Consider the following 20,807-nt stretch of genomic DNA (forward strand, 5'->3'; position numbering starts at 1 on the left):
GCGGGCCAGATAAGGCCCGAGGGGCTCATTTATCCGGCCCACAGCGACCCCCGCCGCCCGCTGCCATCGCCCGCTCTTACCAGCGCTGTGCTGCGCGGCTGCCCACTTCTGGGTCGGAGGAGCACCGGAAATAGCTTGTGCGCATGTGCAAGTGTTATGCGCATGCCCAAGTGTTGTGCACATGCGCAAGCGTTGTTTCCGGTACACATCCTGGTCGGAGGATGCCTGTGCACATGCGCACAAGCTATTTCCGGTGCTCCTCTGACCCAGAAGTGCGCCGGAAATAGCGTGTGCGCACGCATATGGGCATGCGCTCCCCCGCCCTCCAGCCCGCCACGCGATCAGCGCTGGAGACACTGGCCCGAGGCGCGGTAAGTTTGCTGACCCCTGTTCTAGAACTTGCCATCCGCAAGGGTGTGTGTGGTTACTTGATAAGCATTTGAAAACCCTTCCTTGATTGTTACCCATGCCTTTCCATTGTTGTCCATGCCCCAGGTGAATGAAGAAGATTTTGGTATATGCCCATCCACAATATCACTGGGCAAGTGCGGATACAACCCCATTGCTGGGGCCACTTACATCTATTTTCAACTAGGCAAACAAAGGCATAACTCAGAATCAATCTGTAATGAGCTTTTACTTTCAGAATGAAACCAGGGGGAGAAAATGCAAAAGCTCCAGATGGTGTATGGAGTATGGGCAAAAGCAGAGGCGTAGCGTGGGGGGTGCCAGGGGTGCCGGCCGCACCGGGCGCAACATCTGGGGGGGGCGCGAGTCCAGAGGGAAGGGACAAGTTCCTTCCTCCGCCGGGCTCCCCGCCGCCACCGCCAGCCTTGCGCCCTAGCGCGCGCGCCCCCCGCCGCCGCTGCAGCTGCACTCCACTCACTGCTCGCAGGAGGAGCAGCCGCTGCAGCAGCGCCAACGCCGCCACCGAAGCCTGGCCGGGCACGGGCAGCCTCCGCACCCCGCCGCCATCCCCTCGGCCCAGCCACAGGCGGCGGCTGCTTCTGCCGACTGGAAGGGAGGAGAGCTCCGAGGGGCCTCAACGCGCCCTGCCCTCCCCAAAACCCTCCCAGACGAAGCCGGCGGACGGGTGAGGGTCTCCCGGCGGAAGGGGGCGCCACTGGCTCCGGCTCTCAGCGCAAGTCTCAGCCGCGGGGGGGGGGGGGCGAGGACGGAGCGCGGCTGGAAGCCCCTGGACCCGGCTGGGAGGAGGAGAGGCGCTCACCAAGCCCGGATCTGGAGCGCCTCAGAGCGCGGGCTCCACCTACAGCCCAAGGAGAGGAGGGGGCGGGGAGGCGCCCGAGGGGAGGGGGCTTCGGCTGCCTCGGCCCACGGGGGCTCCGCAAATAATAAATTTAATAAATTCCTGCTGAGCCTTTGGGGGGGGTCCTTGGCTCCTTCGCTCGCCCCCAGCCCCAGTGGCGTAGCGTGGGGGGTGCAGGGGGGGCCGGCCGCACCGGCCGCAACATCTGGGGGGGCGCGCTCACACTCGAGTGCTAAAATCCACGGGTTAGGGGGCGCAAATTACTTGCCTTGCCCCGGGTGCTGACAACCCACGCTACGCCACTGGGCAAAAGACAAGCGCTCAGTCTCCAATGACTCTAGAAGAATAAGCCTCTTGTTGCATATACACAAATTGCTAACCAAAATAATTACTAACCAAGAAATTAATAAGAATTAGATGAATATCAACCCAATGAACAAACAGCATTTAGAAAAGGATATTCCACAACAGATAATCTATTAACGTATTGATTTAAAAACACCTATATACATTGGATTCAACGATTATGAGGAGTTTTCAACACTACTGAAACCAGCATTACAAAACTGCAGATTTGACAGCATATTTGTATTCTTGTTGGCTTTTGCCCACTATGGATAGATCACCTGTACATCTGACTGCAAAAGACCTTTTAAGTCAGTTGAATTTTATGTAACTGGCCAGTTCCTTATCCCATTTTCTGCTTTTATGGTTATTGTAGTTTTATATAGGCTGCATACCATCTAGATGTTTTCTAGATGAGTTTGTGATATATTAATACTTTTATAAATAAATAAGATTGGCAAATAGAAAGAAGGATTACCACTCAGTGTTTGTCTTCGATAGGAGGTGCTACACAGCAAACACACACATCCCACAAATCCTTTTGTTAAAGCGTTTCAAAATTTCCAAGATGGCTTTACCTGCATATTCTCAAGTCTGTACTAGCAGAATGAGATGCATTTTTTTGATCTGTGTTCCCTGCATTTATCTTTCTTAAGAAGTTTGTTCAACAAAAGTAAGTTTTGTCTTTTTCTAATTTGGAAAAAAAAAAACACAACCAACCACCTGTTTTAATAGACATTTTAGAGCAAAGGCAGGCAGATACAAAACCATTTTTGTCACTGTTTTGGTAGCATAAGGAATTGTAAAATTAACCACAATTGTTCCCATCAAATTAAATGACTGGACTAATCTATAATTTAAAAATTACTTCACTTACTGAAAAGGCTGTAATTACGCTACAGGGAGCAACTTAAATGGTATTTTAAGCATTTCTCTCCTTAACTGCCACAAGACGAAGAAAAATGTCAAGTCTGTTACCTAGCAATACTCAGGTAGCACTTGACCTGTCTATTTTCTAAGGACATGTTGATTAGTAAAGATTTCTTCAAGTGATGAGCTTTGGGCATTTTGTAATTGATATTAGGTAATGGTATAATACAACAATTTTCAAATATTTTGTTCTGCCCTCTCCTCCTCTAAGCTTCAAGGTCCCTCGGATTCAGAAACAGCAACAGTTGCTGCATGCCAAAATCCGTGCGCTGGGGTAGTTCTGAATTAGAAGTTAAACAGAGGAGACTCTCGACAACCCACTCCTAATTCTGTGTATTGTGATAGGAACTTTATGGTCTTAGATGTATGGCAATGTTCATAACCGCACGTACATAGATTGGCACAAGAAGGCCAACCTGGAACCATTTTGATTCCTAAACTGAGCAAATGTTTCTCTGCATGGTCAAAGTGGAAAAGCCTCCCCATTGTCTCTTTCCTTCACAAATCCTGTCTTAAGGGTGTTTGAATAAGTATTTATCACTACAAAAGACTGGCCAGGCTCCTCAGGCAATCCAATCAAGTAACCCGCCAGACAGGAAATAAACAAGGACAAGAGAAAAACAATATTGAAATTTCTGTTTCAAGACCACCTTTTCTGTGATGTATCTGAGGGGTGGTCTTAGGTTACACTCCTTCTGTGATGTATGTATAATGTTTCTGGGGGTGGTCTTGGTCTACAGGATGGGAATTTCAAAAGTCTTTATAAGGCCTTGCGCACCATTTTTCTGGGTTCCTCCTCTCCTGCCGGTGAGGGGAGCACCCTGTTGCAACAGATCAATAAAGAGCAAGCTTACTAGCTGCTTTGCTTCTCAATATTTTCTGGTTGGCCTCTGTTATTTTCTCCTACCAATAGGGAACCTATGTAAGGACTCTATATGGGCTCTTGGATACCCCATAAGGGAAAAGGGCAGATTTTTATTTACAACAGTATCAGAAACCGTAATAACAAAAGAGTATTACTTTCTCTTTGCATTACTTTTTACATAAATCGAACTAGAATGATGGGATAGTAAATGTTTAGCCATCTCCCGAAATTCAATGTGAATCACTGAGAGTCCACAGCCAGTGGGCATTCAATCTACCCATCTAGTGGGGTGGCGAACAAAGCACTTCTTGTGTCAGGATCTGACCCATCAAACTTCAAACTCGCCATCCAGGTGCACCACAACCCCAGGGTGGACCTGCCCACAGTTGGAGAAGCAGATTCCTACATAAGCATATGCCTTTGCTGCGTCCAAGATGGACTTTGGCTCTCTTTAAAAACAGCTTGCTCTTTCTTTCAGAAAACTATTCCGAACTATTCAAAAGCTGCAAAAAATCTCCACTGGCTCATTCATCTACAGAACGGATGAGAATGATGGACTAGGGATCCAGGAGATCACAGGGTTCAAATCCCCACTCAGCCATGAAATTCACTGGGTGAATTTGGAGATACAGTGGACGCTCGGGTTGCGAACGTGATCCGTGGAGGATGCATGTTCGCAACCCGTCTGTGCAAGCACGGGTTGCGATTTGGCTCTTCTGCGCATGCGCAAAGTGCAATTTAGCGCTTCTGCGCATGCGCGACTGCCAAAACCTGGAAATAACCTATTCTGGTACTTTTGGCAGTCCGTAACCCGAAAAAATGCAACCTGAAGCGTCTGTAACCCGAGGTATGACTGTACTCACCATCTCTCAGCCTAACCTATACCTCACAGGGTTGTTGTGAGGACAAAATGGGTAGGAGGAGAACCATGTGCACCAACCACCTTGATCTCTTTGGAAGAGATATGTGGTAAATGATGAAATAAATACTTCTCCATCCCTTTTTGCAAACTGCCTAAAATGTGTGGCGTGTAGATTATGGGATGGAGAAATCCTCGCCATTTCCTCTCTTACACATGCTCACACACACACACACACACAGAGAGAGAGAGAGAGAGAGAGAGAGAGAGAGGCACACATGCTGCTCACCCAATTGTAGAAGGAGGAACCCAGGGGATGCCCTGCTTGTGAGTTCTCAGCTGATAACCTTCTTAGACCACCTCCCCCTCAAAGGCAGGGGCTCCTTTTGCAGCAAAGGCAAGGCAGCCTTGCAACTCTGCCAGCCACAGTAGTTGCTGCTTCCCCTGCCCTGTGGGCTGAATGTGCCCCCCCCCCGCACCCGCCACCCACTCCCCAAGTATAGGGTTACGGATCTGGTGCTGCTGCTGCTTCCTTCATCTCCCCTTCCCCTTAACTCTTCCCAGAGCTACGGTACTTTGCTTGCTGGAGTCCCAAAACCCAAGGAAGGAGCAAAAGGCTGCAGGGACTCTCCTCCTCCCCATTAGACAATCTCACTTTTTCTTGTTGACTCCAGGCTGGATAAATGGTGCTTTGCTCTAGGAGAAGTCCAAAAATTCTACATAAGAGTACAAAATCTTGTAAACATGGGAAGGTTATTTATTACTTTTGGGGAGGGGCATGTAACACAGAATCAATAAGTCCCTTATTTTTTGATGGGTGATTTTTTGCACACACACACCCCTTGGGTCTGCGCCCCCAGTGGGGGTTGGTTTCGCCAACCACTAGGTACGCCTCTGAGGACAAGTCCCCCAGCTCCAGATTCTTACAGAAATCTTACAAGGAATACATCCTTGCATTTTTACTGACCACAATTGATGCAAATGATTTTATCCGCAAATGCCTAGTTACGGTAGGCAACAGAGAAATATACATCAGATGGAAGAAGCCTCTCACTGCTAGATTTCAATTCTAGAGTGAGTCTTGTGATAGGAATTTTATGGTCTTAGATATATGGTAATGTTCATAAGTGTACCAACCAAGCACATACATAGATCAGCACAGGAAGGCCAACCTGGAACCATTTTGATTCCTAAACTGACCAAATCTTTTCTCTGCAAGGTCAAAATGGAAAAGCCTCCCCATTGTCTTTTCCTTCACAAATCCTGTCTTAAGGGTGTTTGAATAGGGTGTGAGCCTGTGACCTGGCCCAGGAACTAAGTAAGACTGGCCAGGCTACCCAAGAAATCCAATCAAGTAACCTGCCAGACAGGAGATAAACAAGGACAAGAGAAAAACAACATTTAAATTTCTGTTTAGACCGCCTTTTCTGTGATGTAGGTATGATATATCTGAGGGGTGGTCTTGATCTAAAGGTAAAGGTAAAGGTACCCCTGCCCGTACGGGCCAGTCTTGACAGACTCTAGGGTTGTGCGCACATCTCACTCAAGAGGCCGGGGGCCAGCGCTGTCCGGAGACACTTCCGGGTCACGTGGCCAGTGTGACATCGCTGCTCTGGCGAGCCAGAGCCGCACACGGAAACGCCGTTTACCTTCCCACTAGTAAGCGGTCCCTATTTATCTACTTGCACCCGGGAGTGCTTTCGAACTGCTAGGTTGGCAGGCGCTGGGACCGAACAACGGGAGCGCACCCCGCCGCAGGGATTCGAACCGCCGACCTTTCGATCGGCAAGCCCTAGGCGCTGAGGCTTTTACCCACAGCGCCACCCGCGTCCCTATGGTCTTGATCTACAGGGTGGCAATTTCAAAAAGTCTTTATAAGGCCTTGCACACCATTTTTCTGGGTCCTCCTCCTTTCCTGCGTGTGAGGAGAGCACCCTGTTGCAACAGATCAATAAAGATCAAGCTTACTAGCTGCTTTGCTTCTCAATATTCTCTGGTTGGCCTCTGTTATTCTCCCCTACCAATAGGGAACCTATGTAAGGACTCTATATGGGCTCTTGGATACCCCATAAGGGAAAAGGGCATTTTTTGTTTACAACAGTCTCACCAAAACCAGTGGTTCTTACTTCAGAGTGAGCATGCACAGGACTGGCTCTTAACTCTCAGAACTGTGTTTGCTTCACTGATAAATCAGGATTTCAATGTGTTACCAGGGCCCCAATGCAGTTATTCAGATTATCAGATTATCTGCCTAGAAACCTCATGTCCATCCTTTATCCTTCATTGCTTGCAACCTAAAGGCTGACAAAACAGCAACCATTGAAGATCAGCAGGAGGTTTAACACGGCGCACTATTTATCATTGCTTCCGAAAGACTGCTGAGGAAAGGCATTAGCCAGACGCAAATTTGCCTTTGAGAAGAAGTAACCTTATAAATATAGATAAGTTAGATAGAAGAAAGAAGAGTCTTTGGATGGGTTGATGATAAAAAAACAGGCTTGGGCCCCCTGGGGTTTAACATTTTACGGGGGGGGGGGGGGAGTAAGAGGAAGTGAGAGAGAAGGAAATGAAAATGTGTGGGCACTGAGGAAGTCAGCAAGAAGGACTCCGGAGAAAGCTCAGAAATGCACACAAGAAGGAATCAGTCCAAGGAAAGGGAAGAAGAACAGCAGCCCAGCATGAGAAATACCGTATTTTTCGTTCTATAGGGCGCACCGGCCCATAGGACGCACCTCGTTTTTTTGGGGGGGAAATGAATAAAAAAAAATTATTCCCCCCCCCAGCCGCGGCTGCCGCCCCAAGCCTTGCGCACACCTGCCCGAAGCACGGGGCACCCTCCGGAGGGCTCCGCATGCTTCGGGCTGCAGGCTGCCGCCCCAAGCCTCGCGCGCTCGTCGGGACCTCCCGCCGGGCGCGCGAGGCTTGCAGACACTCGCCCGAAGCACGGGGAGCCCTCCGGAGGGCTCCCCGTGCTTCGGGCGGCAGGCTGCCGCCCCAAGCCTCACGCGCTCGGCGGGACCTCCCGCCGGCCGCGCAAGGCTTGCGGACACTCGCCGGGGCTGCAGGCTGCTGCCCGCAAGCCTTGTGAGCCCGCGGGAACTCCCGCCGGGCTTGCAAGGCTTGCGGATAGCTTCCTGAAGCCTGGAGAGCGAGAGGGGTCGGTGCGCACCGATGCCTCTCGCTCTCCAGGCTTCAGCGAAAGCCTGCATTCGCACCATAGGACGCACACACATTTCCCCTTCATTTTTGGAGGGGAAAAAGTGCGTCCTATGGTGCGAAAAAGACGGTAAACAGTAATTCCAATTTTCAGCATATTGAAAGAGATGAGCAGGATGCAACTCCTCCTCAGGCCCTCAATTATTTGAGGCCTGACTACATAATGCAAGAACAAATGCTATTGTATATTTTCTTTAAAAACCTAGAAATTCTGTAAGAATACGGAGACAACACCAAACCCATCCCCATTTTAAATTCCCCCCTGCTCCGTTTCCACCTGTATAAAACGTTCGGCACCAAACTGAACTCACGCAATATATGCACGCAATTTATTTTTACTGTGTCCATTTGTGTGATCGCTCAAAAAAGATTGTGCAGGATGTAGAAGCTGTAACGCAACAATCACCCCATGACAAATGCATTTGTTTGAAAGAAACTGGCTAGTTTCTTGGCTAGTACATTTATCCTGCTCTACAAGTGATGACTACGAACAATAATTTGCCTGAAACAAACTTGAGCAAAGAGCTGGAGGGCAGGGCGATAAAAGGGGTAAATTTTCAATATCAGAGATTTGGAGGGGGGAAATAAAAATTATGCACTACACAAGTACATAATCAAGAAATTTCACCATAATAATATTCAAATCATACACAGCATTTTGTTCATGTTTTACATGACCCATTTTTTTAAACAATTGGTGAAGGGAGGCAAAAGCGTCTGGGGCAACATTTCTCAACATGGTGCCCTCCATATTTTGCTGGACCCCAGTTCTCATCATCCCTGGTCAACTGGTAGTGGGGACAGGTGGGATTTGAGGTAAAACAACATCTGGAGGACTCTACTCCCCTTGACTAATGAGATTCTACCTAGGAATAATCTACACTGGTCAGTTATAACGTTAAAATGCTTTATAAAAATGTGGCACCAGGGGGCACTGTAGAGCAGCAATCCATCATCAATGGAAAATTGCATTGAGAGTGATATTACGGGGGTTTTTTTAAGTGTTTTTACAGATCAATGTAGATCTAGCCCCAGTCACATTTAGGAAAGAAACGTTTAGTAAAGAGAGAGCGAAGGCAGCTTCCTCAAGTTATGTTTTAAATTAAGCACATGTATGCACAGAAGCGCTGGCTGGCTTCCTTTTGGTTTTGTTTCTTGCAAAGTAGCAAATGAAGACTGGAATCCTGAGCAGAGCACTGGTAGGATTGACATTTCCTTAACTCTTTCCTTCTGGGCTATTTTTCTGCCTTCAGCAGAACAAAAAAGACAGCTTCTTAAGCAATTTTCCCTAGAAGAAATGTCCTACAGGCATTAAGCCCTCCTTCTCAGCTTCCTATGGCCCTTTTTTAAAGAGCTCCCTAAAGGGGCTCTGTATGTGGGTACATGTAATGCATAAAAAAGGTAAAGGACCCCGACAGCTAAGTCCAGTCGCGGATGACTCTGGGGTTGCGGCCCTCATCTCGCTTTACTGGCTGAGGGAGCCGACGTTTGTCCGCAGACTGTTTTTCCGGGTCATGTGGCCAGCATGACTAAGCTGCTTCTGGAGAAACCAGAGCAGCGCACGGAAACGCCGTTTACCTTCCTGCCGGAGTGGTACCTATTGATGTGCTTTTGAACTGCTAGGTTCGCAGGAGCAGGGACAGAGCAACGGGAGCTCACCCTGTCACAGGGATTCGAACCGCTGACCATCTGATTGGCAAACCCTAGGTTCAGTAGTTTAGACCACAGCACTACCCGTGTCCCACACATGTAAAACATGTTGTTGTTGTTTAGTTGTTTAGTCGTGTCCGACTCTTCGTGACCCCATGGACCAGAGCACGCCAGGCACTCCTGTCTTCCACTGCCTCCCACAGTTTGGTCAAACCCATGCTGGTAGCTTCGAGAAAACGGTCCAACCATCTCGTCCTCTGTTGTCCCCTTCTCCTTGGACCCTCCTTCTTTCCCAACATCAGGGTCTTTTCCAGGGAGTCTTCTCTTCTCATGAGGTGACCAAAGTATTGGAGCCTCAGCTTCATGTTCTGTCCTTCCAGTGAGCACTCAGGTCTGATTTCCTTCAGAATGGATAGGTTTGATCTTCTTGCAGTCCATGGGACTCTCAAGAGTCTCCTCCAGCACCATAATTCAAAAGCATCAATTCTTCAGCAATCAGCCTTCTTTATGGTCCAACCATAGCTTTAACTATACGGACCTTTATGTAACGCATAGTTAGCTTTAAAGACCTGTAAATGGCTGAGCGTCTTTTTCGGTCTCACAATTCCATTACAGTAACCCTGCATCTTTAGCTGTGTAGCACATTAAGGCAGCAATCCTATACACAAGAAGCTGGCGTAAAGCAAGCCAGCATAAATAAAGCCAGCATATCCAAACTCCATTAAAGAGCCGGGCGACGGCTGGCTGAGTCAGTTTAAGCCTGGCAGAGGGCAAAAGCAAGCCTTTAAAACAGTGCTCAAGGAACACCACCCTTTTGGCTAGCTTAATTTTGGCTGTGGTCCCAGTTCATGTGACTCAGGTGAACAGGCTTGGGATCCCAGCTGGGATGGGATGGGGCAACATCCAGAATATCTCTGGTTGATCCAATAAAGAAGGAGCTCAGCTGCAGAACTGCTGCATCCTAACCCCGCTCATCCCAGTGGATCTTAATACAGTGGTGCCTCTGGTTGTGAACGGGATCTGTTCCGGAGCCCCGTTCGCATCATAAGCAGAACGCAACCCGCGTCCGCGGGTTGCAATTCGCCGCTTCTGCACATGCGCGTGATGTCATTCTGAGCGTCTGCATATGCACGAGGGGCGAAACCCGGAACTAACTCGTTACTTCCGGGCCGCCGTGGGACGCAACCTGAAAAGACGTAACCTGAACCAAACATAACAAGAGGTATGACTGTACAGTGGTACCTCTGGATACAAATGGGATCCGTTCCAGAGCCCTGTTTGCATCCTGAAGTAAACGTAAGACACAACTGTGTGTCTGTGTGTGCACGGGTCGCATTTTGCCGCTTCCGCGCATGCGCATGCCATTTTGAGCGCCTGCGCATGTGCGAGCGCGAAACCCAGAAGTAATGTGCTCCGTCACTTCCGGGGTGCTATGGAGCGCAACCCAAAAATACTTAACTTGAAACTACTTCAGCCTGAGGTATGACCGTATAGAATTCTTCCCAAGGTCATATTAAGAAAGAGTGGTAAGGTGTGCAGCTGCGCCACATTAATAAATATCCTGTTATACGTCCGCAACAACTTTGTAAAGAAAAAACTTTACAATTCTATGATTCTATGTGAAACTATTTAAGTGGGACAGAATCAGGAATTCTCAGTATCTCATGGCTCATTCATATATAAATTTTTAGGCAGTCTCACTGAAACAATTGCGCTTACACTCAATAAAATGTTCACAGGAATTCAGTGTTGGGTTTTTTGGGGGGAGAACCAGTTTCAAGTATTTATGTTTGCATTTCAAACTATGTCTGTCAACAAATCCTAGGAGAGGAGCATGGGTGTTCAGTCACATTTCATACATTGTAGCTTGAATAAATTCTGTTTACAAAATTCTGTTTACAAAAATAAAAAAATTATGTTTACAAAAATATAGGACTTTTCATACCGCCCAATCTCATTAATAAACCAAGACTACAAGATATTCACATCAATCTTGGCTAACTGCCTAAAAAATTTTCCTACACAAATTAATAGCCCCAGACCAGACTTGCTTTGTCCCTGGTCGCAATATAACAAATTCACATCAGGAAACTAAAAATATAGGACTTTGCATGCATTCCACTGATTTGCATGTTTACTTTTTGAAGCAAGACATTTTCTTTTCCAAAAAAATTCTTCGTGCAGAAATTTCGCTGGGACATTAATATATGCCACCTACAGGTAACCTAAGGCAATCAGATAAGTGTACACCATAAATGAAATGTGAAAAGCACAAAAAGAACATTTAATGCACTGTCAAGATGCAATTGTGACAGTTATTTACTTAAAATTCTACCTTTTCCCAAGTATTTTCATCAGTTCCAGTTCAGGAGTTCCATGAAAAAGGGCTGCTTTATTACAGCTTCTCTGTTTCTGTGCAGATGATCCTGAAACAATAACAGAGAATGAACTAAAACAAAAAAAAAAAATTTTTTTCCTTACAGTAGCACCTTAAAGACCAACTAAGTTAGTTCTTGGTATGAGCTTTCGTGTGCATGCACACTTCTTCAGCCACCCAATCTTAAACAACTCCTAACCCACAATAATACTACAACCAGACGTAACACGGACACTGGCACCAGAGCCTGCAATAAACCCAGATGCCAACTTTGCTGCCACATACACCCGGACAACACCATTACTGGCCCCAACAACATCACACATACCATCTCGGGACTATTTAATTGCTCATCGTCTAACATTGTATATGCCATCAAATGCCAACAGTGTCCTTCAGCTCTCTATATTGGACAAACTGGCCAAACCTTACGCCAAAGAATAAACGGACACAAATCGGACATCAAGAATCACAAGACAGAGAAACCAGTAGGAGAACACTTCAATCTCCCAGGACATTCTGGCAACTTCTGTTTCAAGTGTATCTGAAGAAGTGTGCATGCACACGAAAGCTCATACCAAGAACTAACTTAGTTGGTCTTTAAGGTGCTACTGGAAGGAAAAAAAAATTTTGTTTTGACTATGGCAGACCAACACGGCTACCTTTCTGTAAGAGAATGAGCTGATAGGCTTGAGGATGCGCTCTGAACCCTTGCCCCTTTGTCTGATAAAAGCTAGCAGGGAGGGACAGCTAACTGGGCCAGGGAGGTGATTGATGCTTCCCTGCAAGAGGGGTGGTCTCTGCTTCCTTGAAGGAGGCAGGGATAAGACCACTCCTTAAGAACCACTCCCTAGATTTGGAAAATCTAAGTACCGGTAACTACTGGCCAGTTGCTGATCTCTCCTTCTTGGGCAAGGTTCTTGAACAGGTGGACCAGATCCAGCTGCTCCTTCTTTGGATGCCTCTCTCATTAGAGGTCTGGAGGATGTCAGCACAAGAATGGCATTTTCTGTGGTGGCCCCCTGTTGGTGCAACGCTTTTCCTGACACCTTCATTACGTTTCTCTTCAAGCAGCCATTTGGATGTTTAACGTTTTAAAAGGTAAAGGGACCCCTGACCATTAGGTCTAGTCGTGGCCGACTCTGGGGTTGCAGTGCTCATCTCGCTTTATTGGCCGAGGGAGCCAGTGTACAGCTTCCGGGTCATGTGGCCAGCATGACTAAGCTGCTTTTGGCGAACCAGAGCAGCGCACAGAAACGCCGTTGACCTTCCCGCAGGAGCGGTACCCATTTATCTACTTGCACTTTGACGTGCTTTCGAACTGCTAGGCTGGCAGAAGCAGGGACCGAGCAACGGGAGCTCACCCCGTCGCCGGGATTCGAACCGCCGACCTTCGAATCGGCAAGTCCTAGGCTCTGTGGTTTAACCCACAGCGCCACCCGCGTCCCAATTAATGTTTTACAGCCTTTTAAATGTGTTAGTGGGATGGAGAATATCTTATCATCTTATCTTATCTTATCTTATATCTTATCATCTTATCTTAATCTTATCAGGCACAGTTGTGATGCCCTTGAGTGTATTTCTGTTACAGTGGTACCTCTGGATGTGAACGGGATCCATTCTGGAGCCCCGTTCGCATCCCGAGCAGAACGCAACCCACGTCTGCGCGTTTGCGGGTCATGATTTGCCGCTTCTGTTTGATGTTTTATTATGTTTTTATATATGCTGTAAGCCACCCAGAGTGGCTGGAGAAACCCAACCAGATGGGCGGGATATAAATAATAAAATTACTACTACTACTACTACTACTACTACTACTACATGTGAGAATAGGGGAGATGGATTAAATGTTATTCAGATCCATTCCCCTGCTAATGTGCAATCTCAGTTTATAAAGCGTGAATTCAATATTATTTGTTATTTCAATGATACCTTATCAACTTCTGAAGAGCAGTAGAGCCAGCTTGAGGGAAGAACCAATGTTCTCTAATCTAAGCAATCCTTTCTGGAGATTAAAATATATCACATCTATTTAATCCTTTCAAGAGAGTGCCCCCTTTGTCTTTCAGTTACTATGGGAAGAATGAGCCTATGTTAATCAACAATCATCTGATAGAAAGTTGGATTAATGAATTCCTTAACTGTATAATTTCTACAGTTTAAACTATAAAACACAAAGGGGGTTCAGTTTTTTGTGTTAACTACCTTGGGATAACACTCTTTTCTTTTAAGATTCTGCTATCAAACATTGTTGACCTTTCGGTAGATCAGTGTTTTTTTAAGAACACATTAAAAGCTGATAAAATATAGCTATTTTTCACAATAGCCTACTTTTCATAAACCCTGAATTTGAAGCAATAGAGGAAAATGACATCCCACAAACTGCTTCAATGCTTTACCCACAGATTCAAACCTGAAGTATTTACTCAAAGATTGCAAAAGCTAATTGGGGTAAATTCTCAAAATTGCAAAGCTAGAAATAAGTTGAAAAAGTAGTTTATCTTTGAGGAGGCAACTCCTGGAGATGAAAGCCAATAAAACAATATTTCAGAGCACAGGGGGGCACTAAGTACTGGGGGCAATAACTTCACTGATGTACGGGAAACTGAGGTCTTGTCAAAGGAACCTCCTAATGGGCAGTAAAAAACAAGAAGGAAACAGCTGGAAGGAATGACACATTGTTTCAGTTGTCTCTATACTGATGCACAGAGCATGGGAAATAAGCAAGACAAACTTGATCTCTTGAACACAGGATGGCAAATATGATCTAGTAGGCATTACAAACCTGGTGGGATAAGACTGGAGGGTAGTAATTGAGCGGTATAATCTATTCAGAAGGTATACCAACAGGAAGGATGTGTATACATATGTAGAGACCCATGGTTTGCAGCACAGAACACAGAGCACTGGTGTAAAAATTGTGAGGGAGGGAAACAACAGTGACTTCATTATGGGAGTATGACTGCCTTCCTTGAGCAGATTACCAAACATTCAAAAAGGAGATACAGTAGTCATGGGGGACTTCACTTCAACTACCCTGATATCTGTTGGATCTCAAACTCCATCAAGATTGAGAAGCCTAACAAATTCCTCAACTGCCATTCTGACAATTTCATTCCCCAGAAATTGAAAGAAACAACGAGTGGATTGATTCTCTTGCATCTGATGCTCACCAATAGGAAAGAACTGATCAGTGAGGTGGAAGTAGTGGGAACCTTGGCAGGAAGTGATTATGTCCTCTTGAGATTCATTCTACAGTGGTGCCCCGCAAGACGAATGCCTCGCTAAACGAAAACCCCGCAAGACGAAAGGGTTTTCCGATTTTTTAGTGGCTTCGCAAGACGAATTTCCCTATGGGCTTGCTTCGCAAGACGAAAGCCCATAGGGAAATCTCCGGGGACAGCGGGGAAGCGCTGCGCGCCTTCTCCTCTGTTCCCGGACCTGTCTTGAAGACTTGCGGTGGAAGGAGGGTTTTCCTCCCCACCGCCAACATTCAGAATGCTGTTCTGAATGTTGGTGGTGGGGAGGAAAAACCCTCCTCCCACCGCAAGCCCCGGGAACAGAGGAGAAGCGCTGCGCGCCTTCCCCTCTGTCCCCGGACCTGTCCTGAAGGCTTGCGGTGGGAGGAGGTCTTTCCTCCCCACCGCCAACATTCAGAATGCTGTTCTGAATGTTGGTGGTGGGGAGGAAAAACCCTCCTCCCACCGCAAGCCCCGGGAACAGAGGAGAAGCACTGTGCGCCTTCCCCTCTGTCCCCGGACCTGTCCTGAAGGCTTGCGGTGGGAGGAGGTCTTTCCTCCCCACCGCCAACATTCAGAATGCTGTTCTGAATGTTGGCGGTGGGGAGGAAAAACCCTCCTCCCAGCGCAAGCCCCGGGAACAGAGGAGAAGCGCTGCGCGCCTTCCCCTCTGTTCCCGGACCTGTCTTGAAGGCTTGCGGTGGGGAGAAAAGCCCTTCTCCGCACAGCCAGCCCGGCAAGCGGTTTCCATAGGAACGCATTAATTGATTTTTCAATGCATTCCTATGGGAAACCATGCTTCGCAAGACAAAAAACTCGCAAGAAGAAAAATCTCACGGAACGAATTAATTTCGTCTTGCGAGGTACCACTGTACAGTGCAAAGGGCAAGTTGAGTGTACTCAGATGTGCACTCTGGACTTTAAGAAGTCTGATTTCAAAAAGCTTAAAGAACTATTGAGGGAGATCCCATGGTCATAAATATTGAGAGAGGGGGAGTGGGGTGGGGGTGGGGTGGGGTGGGAATGGATCAGTGCCAGCCCAAGATGTTTTGCCACTAGAGGCAAAACAGAAAATGTCCCCCATCACCACCACATCCTCCTCTACTATGTGCCACCAACATGCCTGCTTCCTAGGTTCACAGGCAACTGTGGGCGGACACATGGCAGCAGGTAGGTAGGTACACAGCAGGCATGTGGCAGAGTAGGAGGCCAATAGGTGCAGGAAATGAGAAAAAGGAATGAGATTTTTCTGGCATGACTTGTTTTTGAGAAACCCATGCTGGGTCTCAGTACAGTGGTACCTCGGGTTACATACTCTTCAGGTTACATACGCTTCAGGTTACAGACTCCGCTAACCCAGATATAGTACTTCGGGTTAAGAACTTTGCTTAAGGATGAGAACAGAAATCGTGCGGTGGTGGCGCAGCGGCAGCAGAAGGGCCCCATTAGCTAAAGTGGTGCTTCAGGTTAAGAACAGTTTCAGGTTAAGAACGGACCTCCGGAAGGAATTAAGTAGGTATGAATTAATTGGTACCTGAGGTACCAGTGTAATCACAACATCTTTTTCCAAGTGCTCACAGACCACCTGTTGAATTATCTGTTCTATGAGCTTTTCTGGTATCGATGTCTAGCTCACCGGTCGGTAGATACCTAGGTCTTCTTTCCCCCCCTTTTTGAAGATGGGAGCAACATTTGCCCGTCTCCAGTCTATAGGGACCTCACCAGTTCTCCAAGAATTCTCAAAGATTATAGACAGAGGTTCTGAGATTACATCCGCAAGCTCATTTAGTACCCTTGGATCAATATACTCTGGAGGTTTGAATTCATTCAAAGTAGGTGGGTCTTCCCTTACTGATTCTTTTCTTATCTTGGGCTGCAGGTCCCTCCTTGCATTGTTTATTCTGTTTTCACCACACTGGGCACTGTTTTTCTTTTGTGATATCCTTTGTGATTTCTCCTTTCTTCCATTTCTCATATATGCCCTTCTTAAATCTCAACTTATCCATAAGCTCCTTATGCAGCCACACCAATTTCTTTAGATGCCTCCCACTTTCCTTTCTTGTTTGAATTGCCCACATTTGGGTTTGCATTTGTTTAAACTCTTCATTAATGTTGGCACTGAACAATAACAGCATTTCCCCATCAGCAGTTGAGTTGCGTTCTCTAAACCACTTTGAGGTTTCCTGCAACCAAGCGGTATATATATGTATATTTTGACATAAACAATGTATATGGCAGATTCACATGGAACCTTTGTGTGTTCAGACCCAGAAACCTCTCCCCTAAATAAATTCACACATGACTCAAATTTTGGCCACAACTTTATTGATTACAGAAAGTGACTGGTTGCATAGGCTCTGGTTTGACTAGCTCCCTGCCATGCAGGTAGCGCTGACCCAAAGTTCCAGCATAGGTCAGCCAAGGGTGAACACCCAGATAAGCGGAAAGCCGGGAACAGGCTAACTCCGCCACCCAAATGTCCCCCTGGACTCAGGCATGGGCACAACCCCCTCTCAGGGGTTGACAAAACCATCAAGTCCCTGGATTCCTTTAATGGAATACCCTTCACATAGGGATGGCGAGAGTGTTCCCCCATCCCTATCACTTGAACCAGCGCCTACCCACAACCTTACAAGTTGTGACGATTTGCTACGCGGCAGGTGAAACCCAAATGCCACCAGCCAATCAGCCAAGTGGGGGAAATTCCTGCTGTGCCCCAACGACACACGACGGCATAGCAAGGTCAAGCACAAAGCCCTAAAAGTAGGGAGAGGTGGGTGGGTGTTCCGAATGCACGAGCCGAAAGAGGAAGCTCTGGGTCACGTGCATGGGTCCCTCAAACCGTTTGGATTGCGTCCCATTGGCCAGATTGCACCCAGCTTTGAGGGACTTGCCAATCGAGTGTTGTGGCTGACCAATTGTACCCACCCACAACACAGGGTGTCGGTTTTCCAGGTCTCACCACAATGTGTGCCCTCCATTTACAGAAAGTGTGTGCTGCATATCTCTTGTCACTGGCCATGGCTGTGGAGGATGACAGAAATCTTCCCTGCAATGGTATCAGTCCTACAACCCACATACATCTGTGACATCTGGAACTGGAGGAGCTGTCAGCCAGCAAATGAAAAGAGCTGGCTCTGTCAAAGGGCTTAAAATGCAACATCAGTTGCAAAGAGACATAGATATCTGGAAGTGGCAAATGCCAATCCTAACATAAAAGTGGTATAGATTTGAGATGGATTTCTTGATGAAAGGAAAGCAAATTATACACAAAGGTGTGTTTATGTGTCAGTGAATGAAAACAAAGAGTGAACTAATATTTTAAGAACAGACATCGAAAACAAGAGGAGGATGAATGGTCTGAACAACGGAAATCTACTTTTTTTTGGTATGAAATTGTGAGAGATAATCTCATCTGTCCTGCAAGGGCAGTAATGCAATGTGTTGGCTTTAAGAATAATGCTGGTATATAAGAGAGGTTTTAGAAAAAAGCTAGGGAGAAACTGACAAGTAAAGATGAGGAAAATATCAAGGAGCAACCCAGACCTTTTAAATCCATGAGATTTGTTTTATTCCACTTACAGTTTGGTGACAGTACGGAAAGAACTATGAGGCTATGTTTTCAGGATCACTGTTCTGGCAGGTTATTTTCATTTGTATAGTATGTCTCTTGCTCACACAGCACTATGTTCTGAACAGCATTATTTTAAACACTGCTACCAACAGGCTGTGGAAGTAACACAGGCCCACTTTTTAGGCTGAGGCTGTTTTAGTAAAGATAGCTGTTTTTTAGAAAACGAATCATTATTTCTGGAGCACTCTCATGTTTTCACACTGAAAACCTTGTCTCACAACCCGCTCCAAACAAAACCCAGTTGAATAGGAGCATTAATTTACTCCGGACCTCTTTTTATTTTAATGAAAACTTCAACAACCTCAGATATGCAGATGACACAACCTTGATGGCAGAAAGTGAGGAGGAATTAAAGAACCTTTTAATGAGGGTGAAAGAGGAGAGCGCAAAATATGGTCTGAAACTCAACATCAAAAAAACGAAGATCATGGCCACTGGGCCCATCACCTCCTGGCAAATAGAAGGGGAAGAAATGGAGGCAGTAAGAGATTTTACTTTCTTGGTTTCCATGATCACTACAGATGGTGACAGCAGCCATGAAATTAAGACGCCTGCTTCTTGGGAGGAAAGCAATGACAAACCTAGACAGCATCTTAAAAAGTAGAGACATCACCTTGCCAACAAAGATCCGTATAGTAAAAGCTATGGTTTTCCCAGGAGTGATGTATGGAAGTGAAAGCTGGACCATAAAGAAGGCTAATCGCCGAAGAACTGATGCTTTTGAATTATGGTGCTGGAAGAGACTCTTGAGAGTCCCATGGACTGCAAGAAGATCAAACCTATCCATTCTGAAGGAAATCAGCCCTGAGTGCTCATTGGAAGGACAGATCCTGAAGCTGAGGCTCCAATACTTTGGCCACCTCATGAGAAAAGAAGACTCCCTGGAAAAGACCCTGATGTTGGGAAAGATGGAGGGCACAAGGAGAAGGGGACGACAGAGGATGAGATGGTTGGACAGTGTTCTTGAAGCGACCAGCATGAGTCTGACCAAACTGCGAGAGGCAGTGGAAGACAGGAGCGCCTGGCGTGCTCTGGTCCATGGGGTCACAAAGAGTCGGACAGGACTAAACAACTAAACAACAACACCTTACCAGCTCCCTCACTGCATCATTTATTCTGTTATCACCGGGTTGGACATTGTTTTCCTTTTGGGTGAAGACAGAGGCAAAGGAGGTTCTGCCTTCTCTCTGTTACCCAATAGAATTACTCCGTCTTCTCCACTTGCCTACTCTTCCTCTTACTTCAGACACGGCCAAAGAAACCTTTATTATTATTTTTGACATCTCTTGCAAGCCTGAGCTCATTCTGAGCTTCAGCCAGCCTGACCTTCACCCTGCAACTGTTGGCTACTTGTGTATACTCCTCCTTTGCGATTTCCCCTTTCTTCCATTTCTTATACATGCCCTTATTAAATCTCAGCTCATCTGTAAGCTCCTTATGCAGCCACACCGGTTAACATTGCAGACCAGAGTTAGATTTCTTAGGCTGCATAAATTCCCTATTTCCCTCCTTTCCTCCCTACACACAACCTGCTTTGAAGGAATTCCTCTTGTTCTTTATTACTCTCTTCCCTTGCCTGGGGCTCTTCCACGGAATGTTCCAGAAACATTACACAGTACCTACCTACTCAGATTTTTTCCTTTTGGCCGTGAAAACTGGGCATTCTTTTGGGATGAGTGCAGTCTTTGGATTTGCAATTGCAGCATCTATGGGAAAAGAAAAAGATACAAATGTTAGGTTTATTGGGAAAATCCTAAATCCTTCTCTTTAAAGCAGGCACAGGCAAACTTGGCCCTCCAGATGTTTTGGGACCACAACTCCCATCATCCCTGACCACTGGTCCTGTTAGCTAGGGATGATGGGAGTTGTAGTCCCAAAACATCTGGAGGGCCGAGTTCGCCTATGCCTGCTTTAAAGCCTTGATCTGGGTTGTATAATGTTAACTATAGAGGCAAAGAAAACATTCTACAATAAGCATTTAAAGAGTTAACTGTGAAAGAAATATCTCAGTTTCCTGCTGAGTTGAAGAGGGAAATCTAAGGAGATTTGTCATGAATAACTGCTTTCCAGTGTCGTCCTGTGTGGGTGGTTGCTCTACCTACCCCAAAATAAAGAATAAAATGGGTGAATGCTGAAGAGGTTTCAAAACATGGGTTCATCTCCTTCCTCTGTCTCCCCCCAAAAGGGTGCCAGGCTTCTGCTGTGCTTCACCCTATTATTATCGTCACTCTCACTGATGAAGAACAGAATGTCCCCATTTTCATCTGAGGAATGTCGGAGGTTATGGATAATGTCACCAGACATTGCTACGGTCCAATAAACCAAGAGGGTTAAATGGAAAAGTGGAAAAGGTAAATCTAAAAGTAATTCATCGAGTAGCTCCTTAGCGGCGGTCGAGTGAAGAGTGAGTACAACTGCAGTCGTG

General features: G+C 46.5%; 1 protein-coding gene across 5 annotated transcripts in view; it reads right to left on the reverse strand.

The window, feature by feature from the left end:
* Window positions 1–20,807, reverse strand: part of ENOX1 (ecto-NOX disulfide-thiol exchanger 1) — a 280,653-nt gene that overhangs the window by 118,218 nt on the left and 141,628 nt on the right. For all 5 annotated transcript variants that reach the window (XM_053397289.1, XM_053397286.1, XM_053397288.1 and 2 more), the window contains one exon: window positions 20,006–20,088. The gene's annotated coding sequence lies outside the window, so the exon portion shown is untranslated. The remainder of the gene's footprint in view (window positions 1–20,005; window positions 20,089–20,807) is intronic.

Source organism: Podarcis raffonei, chromosome 7 (assembly GCF_027172205.1).
Source record: "Podarcis raffonei isolate rPodRaf1 chromosome 7, rPodRaf1.pri, whole genome shotgun sequence".
NCBI lineage: Eukaryota > Metazoa > Chordata > Lepidosauria > Squamata > Lacertidae > Podarcis > Podarcis raffonei.